Here is a 9,776-nt window from a genome sequence, read left to right on the forward strand (position 1 = left end):
TGTGGGGCGGCGCCGGCCGCGGCCGCCCCGTCGGGGCGGAGGCAGGGCGAGGGGCGGCCGGGGCTGTGGGGTGCCCCGGGGAGGGCTCCGCCCGGCGGCCGGGGGCACGAAGGGGGCCGGGGGAGGTGTGTGGGGGCGGACGGGGGGGGTTTGGGGGAGGTCGGGTCCCCGTCGTGCCGCTGCCGGCGTCGGGGGGCTCGAGGGGGCGGCGCTGCTGTCGCCCCCCGGGGTGGCCGCGGAGGGAAGGGAGGCAGCGGCACTGCGGGCTTGTCGCCCTGGGGCTTGGGAAGGGTTTTTGGTTAGCGAGGGTAGTCAAAATCCCGTAAATCCGCAGCCCGAAGTGGGATGCGATTTAGGGCAAAGTGCGGTCGTGGGGGCTGCTCCCAGGCTGGGAAGCTCAGAAGGGCGAGCAGGTGACCAGCGCCTGGCACTGGTCTCCTGGGGCCCTGCTAACCCTGGGCGAGCTGTCCCCGCAGCAGCCAGCCTTGGGCTGGGTCGTGCTTCGCTCCTGGGAGTCTGCGGCCCAGTTCCTGCGTCTGGTCCAGGGAATCGCGGCGCTCCTCGGCAAGGAAGTCAGGCGAAGGATTTGCTAAGCCCAAAACTCCTCTCTAGCCTCTCTGATTCACAGGGAGAGGTGACGTTTCTCCATGCACAACCCCAAATTAAAGTGCTGCTCTTGTTCCCGCTGTGCTCTTGTGCAAGCCCATACCTGACCCACTGTCCGTCCTCGGTGTTTGCTGTCCCTAGCATTGCTCCTTCCACTGACCACATCCCACTCGGACCAGCTCCACGCTCAGAAGACAATCTTATTTCCTGATGTTCTTGTTCATTTTTTAATCCCTCTAACTCCCTCCTTACTCTCTTATCCTTAGAAATGCCTAGCACAGTTGGAAGTTGCAAGTGGCAGAAAAAAGCAGATGTGAAACAAACATTTTTCAGGAAATTTTCTCCCTGTTGACATTGTCAATACAATGATCTCTTCCTTTAGTCATATTTAACTATTTAACACTGCTTGGTAGTACAGTTGTGTGAAATGATATGGGTTAAAACCCACAAAAATAAAAACAAAAACAAAAACACTGCCACCTGACTGCTAGAAAGCTTTAGGATTTTCTTTAACTGTTTTTTCCCCTTAAGCAGTCTAAATTTAAACTCTTGAACAAAGCAGGTTGAGTGGAAGGAGCATGGTGTAAAGGTAAGCAGCTTTGCCCAGAGCAGACGTTTAACCAATTCACTTTTGCAGGTCACTTCTCTGAAGGACAACTCTCTGTTCTCCACCATCGCTCCAACGTGAGGCCAGTGGTCACCCACAAGGTTGCAGGGTCCAGCCCAGTTAGGACTGTTAATCTGAGTAAGGTTATTACATGTTTCTGTAAATAAAGAATTGTTCGGAGAGCAGATGCATCAGTATCTCAGCCTAAACCTTTAATTGGCTCTAATCCTTTGTCTTGTTGACGGTATCGGTGGAGAGGCCAAAGACGACATGACAGCGATGACACTCGTCTGTCACTTCCTGCTCAGTAGTTCTTAGGGTGACTATAAAAGCAAATTAGTGGGGCAGCCCACGTGGTTGACATGAAAACAAACATGACTTCATCCCCAAAAGTTTATTCAATAGGCTGCTGCAAAGGGTAAGTTACACGTTGAAAGCGAGCATCCCTTTGCAGGCAACCGCACTGCCTTCATGTAGCTTATTGCTATGGGCTCTGCCCTACCACATGAGAGGAACAACAAGCTCCTCTGTCTCCAGTGAGCTGGCACCTCTCTTTGAGGATAGAATTTCACCCTTTATATTTCTATAATAAACTGAACAAATTATACTAATTTAAGAGTAATTGTGGATGCCAGACAAACGAGAAACACCAGCTTTAGACTGTCTAAAGCTGAATTGTTCAGAATTGGCAGCAGTATTATCCAGTTCTGACCATTTGGCACCTTTTGTTTTACAGCACCCTAGTGCAAACAGGGTTAGAACCATTCACAGAGGAAAAGGAGGGTGGATTTTAACCTCACCTGAGAATAGAGTAATAGCCTTTGTAAAGAATATCATAACGACTGTGTCTGAGTTCTACAAACCCATGTACTCAGTGCACTTTATGGCAATTCAAACATGCTTCGTATGGTCAGGTTCTCCCGGCTGTAGCCTTCTTTTCACCGGCAATTTCCTATACTTGTTCAGGACTTCTAAGTATGAAGAAATCTATCTGAGAGAAATTTTTAACACGGAAGCGTGTTAATTGTGCTCCTCAGTAGGAGGAGCACAATTGCTGGCTCTATACAGGGTACCATCACATGCCTCATTTACATTGTTTTAAGTACAGGTCATACTCACCTCCAGCATCACTGCTAGCAGTTTTCAGGGTAAAAAGACAAAAATCCTTTGCTCCACTGAGGACGTGAACTGAAAGATGCAGCTCTGAAACAAGGCATACTGGTCCTCTCGTCCACACAGTCAGACAGACTCACAGCTCCCCACCCAAAGGTGCCTTTCCACCAGCTGGTTTCCCAGCACACACATATTTCTGCCACACAACCCAGCTACTTCCTCCCTCCATGTATTAAAAGAACAGGTGACACAGTAAATACAGCAGGAACACCTGCACATGTTTCCCACTGGCTATTGACAGCTTGAAGAGCAGGCTTCATGTCTGAGGTATCTTAATTCCACATCACTGTACAGGCTTTAACTCCTCTTTTTCTGGTTTCTAGACACTAACTTTTTTTTTTTTTTTTTTTTTTTGGTTGATACTCTGGAAGTAAAATAAGGTTGTTTGGCAATTTTATCCTAAATAAGGTGTTTTCTGAATAAAGAGCTCCATGTCCCATAGAAGACTTTTCAATAATAATAATAGTAATAAAGTTTAGTTTCTCCTCTGTATGTATAAATCGGACCTTTCTAAATAGTTATTTTGACTACCTGAAGAAAACATAGCTATGTATTCGCTTGCTTAAAAAACAATTTTGTGTTGGGCATCACACTAACCCAGTGACAAGGTCTGAGAGCTGATGTACTTTATTGAACAAGGTCAGATTTTTACAGACTGCATAGTTTGTAGCTGAATCATGTCACTGACACACACACACACTGAAGTTAGCTCGGGGAAAACAATCTGCCAATAAACCCAACGTTTTGCTTGTCCCCTCTTCCCTGTGCTGACCCATTCTGGCTTTCTCTTGCCACGGGGTGAACTCTGCGCCGGAGCTGTGAGGCGGATGGACCGGGCAAAGGCTGGTGCGGCTGAATCGCTGGGGAAGGGAGGAAGACGTTGTCTTTACACCATAGCTGCCAGATACGTTTGGTGGTGTTCCATGTAACCCACCCCCCACGCAGTATGGTGCTTTCATGTCGGCTGGCAAAGCAGCGGTATCTGCCCGGCACACCACAGAATTAATTTGGAACCGACCCTACGGGTCACCAAGGGGGCCCTGCCGGCCGCCCTGTGGGCGGTGCAGGCCCGGCTGCCGCCGCCTCACGCCCAGGGGGCTGCGGCCGAGCCCGCTCCCCGCCGCCTCCTCCCGGGGGCTCCCGGCGGGGTCCGAGGGCACGGCGGGACCGAGAGCCGGGCTCTGCCCGCCCCGGGCCGCCCGCGGCACCTCACGGCCGGGTCGGGCGGCCCCGAGCCCCGCGCTCCCCCTGGCGGCGCCTCCGAGCGCTAGAGTTTGTTAGGCAGAAACGAGAGCGGGGCTGGAAGTCCTCCTCGCTCCTTCAGAATCGTGGGCTGCGGGAATTTCATCACGGTTCGAGGCGGTCACCAGCCAGGAGCGGGGCGAATGCAGGCCCGCTGTGACTAGAGACACCGCCACCGCGTACAGCGTGTGTTTGGAAAGAGGGCCTCTGCAGGATCCAAACGAAAACAATTTCCTCCGCGACATTAGTATTTTCCCCCGTGTTACATTTGCACTCTTCTGCCTCTTAGATTCTTTAAAGAACGCAGACTTTCTGGAAAGCGGTTTGCTGCACACGGTGTTTGATGTTGTGCAGAGGATCTGCAATTGCTTTCTATGGTGAGAGATGTATCTGCTCTTGCACACCGTAAGTACGAAACCCACGGAGAGCTGAAGCAACCCTCCCCGCAGCCTTGGGATTTCAGCACCAGTTGCAGTAGCACCCCAGTACAAACAGTGAAACGAAGCACACTGAGCACACTTTGCTTCCACAGCAAAAATGTTACCTGCATGAAGTAGCAACATCTGCAATAGCGTCCCAAACGGGAGAACCCCTTTTGACAAATAGTGTCGGGTTTATGAGAACGTGTGGGTCCTGTGAGGTTTACCAAGGTAAACTGTGATTTCTCTCCTCCCCCTTTAAGCACTGATGGATCTCTTCCATAAAACTCTACACTACTGTACATCATCGGTATGGCAGCGCTTCCGAGACACAAGTGACCCTAACAGACGTGTTGTCTCAAAGACACTCAGGTTTCAACCGATACACTTAGAGCCTGGTTTATTTCAGTGCTGCCAAGCACACTTCTGACAATAGGAGTGACACTTCAGAGGAGTACTTTGTCCAGCCCCTTGAAGGCAGAGGCTGGGCTTTGAGAAGAGGAAAAAAAGCCACTTGAAGGTGGATAGTCGTGTGAGATGGATAGTTGTGTGCATGCGTGTGCACGTGTGCGCGTGTAGGAAGTATTCCCTCTGCAGGGAACCGGTGGAGAACACCTTCGATAACAAACTGTTAAATTGCACAGATTATCACAGAGTCACATCACGCAGTCTCCATTTTTGCTTTGGAAAAACATTTTTACTCAGTATTTATATTGTAGCAACATATAAAGACCCTTCCACAATGGACTGGGATTTGACCGTAAAACACAAAGTAAAATGACAATCTCTCCTCCAATCAGTATGAGTTACAAACCCTTCTAAAATAAATAATAAATGCCCTAAAAAAAAAAAAAGTACTAATCAGCTTTGCTTATGCCAAAGGAGTTTTTATATTCATATTTTAGCAAGCTGCCAGAGTCGCAATATATATTGCCTTGTAGAAACTCAGCTAAGTTTGTTTAAGAAAAAATAGCTGCCCTCAGGCTTCCATTGAGACTGCAGCAATTTATTTGTTTTATTTATCTTTAATGAATCAGCTTTATTCATTTCAATCTGGGATTATTTTTCTTTTACAACATAATATTAACTGTAGGTCTATTTCTTTCTTAGTGTTCCAGGGATCTATCAATATCTGGTGCCTTTAAATGAAGCTGAGAGCTCAGCACTTTTCAGCATCAGGTCTGGAGTGTGTAAACCAAGCAAATACGTACACACAATAGGGATAGGAGGTGCTGCTCCTCGTAAGACAATAGGCACGAGCAGGAGCTGCAGATTTGCTCCCTGGTCCCATGGTGTAGGTTAGGACATACATTCACTTATACTACCTGTGCTGGTAAGTGTGAAATCACATCATGCTGGCTCAACTAATATGCATTATTTGCCAGTGGTTTCCCATTCTTGTATTATCTGTGATTTGCAAGATACTGTCCATCCAGGTGTCCACAAACATTGTATGTTGATAGGTCTAATAGGACTGCTTTGTAAAGACTGGTGATTTTGGAAGGGTAGTTTGATACCCTCAGCTGTGAAAACAACCAGGAATAGAGGAGAAAGCATTCATATTAGATAGTCAGCTTTACAGCTCAGTAATATTTATTTATGTTCTATGTCCACAATTCAAGGGTTAAACATTTCTGGAGCAAGGATTAAGCCCACTGATTCATGTATCCTTTCATACAGTAAGAATAACTTACGTGATCTTGTCCTTATAACAGCACCCGCTTTGATCTTGTCCTTAAAACACCTGCTTAATGAAACTGGGGTGATTACTGACCCTAACTTAGAAATTATTGTGTAATGGTAGCAGTGCAAATGCTGCCTCCTTCCCTCTGCAAGATAACAAAGGAGAGAAAATCCTCCCCTTACTTTGCTCAGTCTCAAAGACACAGATGACAAATGGAGGGACAGAGCTATAAATCTAAGCAAATTAATTGGCGTAGCTTTGCTAGCTGGTTGGTTTGTTTTTAAAGGGGGATCTGAAGTAGGATGTGGTACAGAAAAGAAAACAGTAATTATTAAAAGCAGAGAAAAAGAAACAGAGGAAAGAGTTGTGCACAGAGTTCGTGACTTCTCCCTCGTCATGGTGAGCAAGCAGAACCTTATGGTTATAGTGAACCCTGAAATGCATTTTGTAGGAGTCCATATAATACAAGTTGGGCTCAGGGATTTTCCTCATGTTTAATTACCCATCTGAGAGAGAGGACAAAGACATTTGCAGCAGAAGCTAGTGGGCTATAAGGGCGATAGCTGCATTAGATCAGATGGAGATGGTGAGGCTAAATCATGAAGGACTATGAAGGTAAAGTAAAAACCACATTTCCTGCAGAGCTCCAGATAGTCAGAAGAAGGACTCCAGGAAAAGAGCGGCACAGCTAATTAGCATTTTCCATTGTGGATTACTTTAATGGTATTGTAAATCCTAGTTTAGATTTCTTCCTGAGTTGTTTTTTTCCCTAAGATCTCTCCTCTTTTTATTGATTAATAAGACATTTTAGATAAAGATAACAAGGAAAACCCAACACAGTGAATCAGCAGAACTAATTCATTAGTCTTAGAGAAGTCTTTAAAAAGTGTTAACAAGAGCTAATTGCTTAACACTGTATTTCAACTATTGATTGTTTTTTCCTCTAGTAAGTGGTTTTATAATCTGCTCTTCTTTACACAAGAGCAAAAATATCTTAAAAGCTATACGTGTCATATATTTAACCGGATATGCAAGCGTTATCAGTTTATCAGTCAGTGTTGATTTACAATGGGAGGGCTAATCTTTTCTTTCAAACACTATACAAAATAGCTGGTGTGAAAATGAGAAAGGAGGAAAAAAAAAAAAAAGGTTATCAGAAGTCTCCAAATCAGTGAATGTGAAAGGCTGGGTGGAAGAAAATGGGAAAAGGTTGTGTTGACCCCACTAGGGGCAAGAGAGAAGGCTGTAGGTGATGGCTGTGAAAAGCTCATTTGTTTCACAAGTTTCACACGTCAAAATTCTTCCCCTTTCTTGCTCTGTTGTAAGCTGAAGGGATGGGGACAGAGGAAAATAGGACTAGAAGAAAATACCTGACTCGGAAAAGCAGTATTGATCTTTTTGTTCATTCTTTTTTACTTTGTGAAAAAAAAATAAGTTATTTTCAGTGACCTTCCCTTTCTTAAAATGTAACAGAGTCATGTATTTATCAAGTGATTCTTAAGAAAGCATTTACCTAGTATCGGTTTGATGCAGCCGAGATAAGCGCCAGGACAGTTAGTTCTGTAGTATGAAATGCCACTCCATGAGAGTCAGTTTTCTACATAAACATCATGCAACAGAATACTGCACGCAATGGATTAGTATAACTATGATTTCTGTGAACTACTAGTTCACCACTAGAAAGCAAAAAACACACGAGAGGAGAAAGCACAATATTGATTGGGTGGCTAATGCTGCTGAGTGCTGACCATCATCTGCTGATGCTTTATTGAGCATCTCTGAGAGATGGATCGCAAGAGTTCTTCCAAGCCAGGGTGCTGCAATGCCTCAGGCATAGTGTGTCTTCTTGTACTATGAACAGCACCACTGATTTCCCTGCAGCTAGTCTGCATGTAACAAACACCTTAAGGTCTAATCCGGACACTGAGCACCCCAGGAGTTGCAGAAGATTGTTCTTGCTTGCACCATAACATTACAAATCAAAAACAAGAAGGCGGAGGCACCACACTCATTGCTGCCCGATGAAAGGACATAAGGCTACAAGCACAAACTGAAATACAAGAAATCTTCTTAAACATAACGAAATAATCTCTTTCCCGTGAGGGTGGTCAAACAGAAAGAGGTTGTGGGTCTCCATCCCTGGAGGTATTCAAAGCCCAACTGGACACAGTCTGCTCTAGGTGACTCCACTTCCGAGCAGGGGTTTGGACAATCTCCAGAGCTCCTTTGCAGCCTCAGCTCTTTTGTGATTACATGAAACTGAAAAGATCAACCATCTTGTTTAAAGATTGAGCTTAGTATTCGTTGTGATAAACCCTGACAAGGACCCAGCACACACGATCTTCTGTAATGCTAGATGCCAAGTGTATGCAGACACTAAAAGCAGAGGGGAGTTCAGAAGAGAAAGATATCTCTTACAGAGCAGAAATCAGAGACCTCGTATGTATCTCCTCGTCTTCCTTTCGCTCCTCCCTTCCTTTCTTTTTTAATGCACTGTATATTGCTAGTAGCTCAAGTATTTGTGGATGGCACTATTTTTATAGGACTGTGTACCAAAATTAGAGGTCAAATCTCACTATCACTTAGCTTTCTTTCTTATCTAGATGATGACTACAGAGAGATACTATACACTTTTGTGCTGGATTTGCAACTGTCTCCTCTTTGACACGAAAGACATTTTCTCTTTGGCATGAAAACCCATCTCCCAAGGCTTTTCCTTGCCCATCTACCTGCTGAAGAAACGCAGACACTTGGGCCAGTTAATCCAAATGAAAGAAAGGTGGAGGGGGGCTTGTCAAGAGTAAACAAATTCAGTTTTGCTCTTTCAGTTAGACATGTTCAGGACATGAACTTATTCCCAGGAATTCTGCAGAGCCAAGAAAAAAACAGTGCTGGTGGTGCATGCAGGAAAAGTTAAGAGCAGCTGTCTGCGGACTGATGGTGGACCACAACTTACTTCAGCAGATTTTAAGGAAGCCAAAAAAAAAAAAAAAAAAAGAGTAATCTAGAGCTTGGAAATAATATATTTTCACAAGAAACATATTTGTTACGGATGCTTAAAAATAGCCTTTATTTCCAAGGAAAGGTTTTCAGATGTGTGTATGGACTGGACTATTCTAAAGGGAGATCCTGTATGTGACTTCTCTGTCCTCTTTCACCTGGTGATGCTACTCAGGTTGCCAGCCAGTACTGAAGCTGATGCTTTTGCTTTCAGCAATTTTTTTTCCCTTTCATCTTCGTTAACTTCTGTTGCTACTTGAAGAGGGGGTAAGATTTTCTTTTTAAAGGCCTTTTCAATGGGCAGCTTTCATATCTTTATTTTTTGCTCGATGCTGTATTCTTCTCTCAAGAGAAAAAATAATGTATGTCTGATCCTCGCAGTCACTGAAAATTAACCAACCATATGCCAGTTACGCAAATCACCTAGCTCAGGATGAAGGGAAGTGTGTAACGGGCAAACCACCGAGCTGATGAACATTTCCGTGCAGTGGTTCTCACTGAAAAATAATCACTTGTGAATGTTGCACCAAAATAAAGCATTCGTTATATGCTGAAGAATGGGAGAGGTAGAAAGCACTTGTGGCATTGATTTTAAAAAGCTAAAGGCACCATTTTCACCGTGTCGCTAAGATTGCCCTACAAACGGGAAAAATTTACAAGTGCCAGCCTGCAAATCTCTTAGGATGTGCAAACAGCCTCCGTTTATGGGACTTTTACAACAATAAACCCTATCTGGCCGTTGTTACGAGGGGAGAGCCAAGAGTGACTGGAGGGGAGCAATTCCCGCAGCTCCCCAAGCTAAGCTCGCCCGCGCTCCGCCTTGGGGAAGAAAAAAAAAAAGAAAAAAAAAAGTACAAAGTATAAAATAACGGCGCAGAGGTGTCTCCCCGCCACGGGCAGCCCGCGGGGCCGCCCTCCCTGTCAGCGGGGTCCCCCCGCGCCTGCGCGCGCCACGGCCGTTAACGGTCGGGCTCCGCGCGCGCCACCTGCCGGCCGCCCGCGGCGCGAGGCGGAGGCGGAGCTCGAGCCGGGCCCGCCCCCCCCC

Source organism: Anser brachyrhynchus (genome assembly GCF_964034855.1).
Source record: "Anser brachyrhynchus genome assembly, chromosome: 5".
Classification (NCBI taxonomy): Eukaryota; Metazoa; Chordata; class Aves; order Anseriformes; family Anatidae; genus Anser; species Anser brachyrhynchus.